This window comes from Equus quagga, chromosome 1 (assembly GCF_021613505.1).
Source record: "Equus quagga isolate Etosha38 chromosome 1, UCLA_HA_Equagga_1.0, whole genome shotgun sequence".
Classification (NCBI taxonomy): domain Eukaryota; kingdom Metazoa; phylum Chordata; class Mammalia; order Perissodactyla; family Equidae; genus Equus; species Equus quagga.
Window position 1 is genome coordinate 1 of NC_060267.1, and position 284 is coordinate 284.

Below are 284 nucleotides of genomic sequence, written 5' to 3' on the forward strand. Positions count from 1 at the left end.
GGGGAGTGTGACACACTAACTCAGAGATGCAATTTGGAGTGTGACACCCTAACCCTAAGCCTAACCCTAACCCTAACCCCAACCCCAACCCCAACCCAAACCCTACCCCTACCCCAACCCCAACCCGAACCCCAACCCCAACCCTAACCCCAACCCTTGTCTAACCCTAACCCTAACCCTAACCCTAACCCTAACCCTAACCCTAACACCTAACCCTAAGCCTAACCCTAACACTAACCCTAACCCAACCCTAACCCTAGCCCTAGCCCTAAACCTAACCCTAA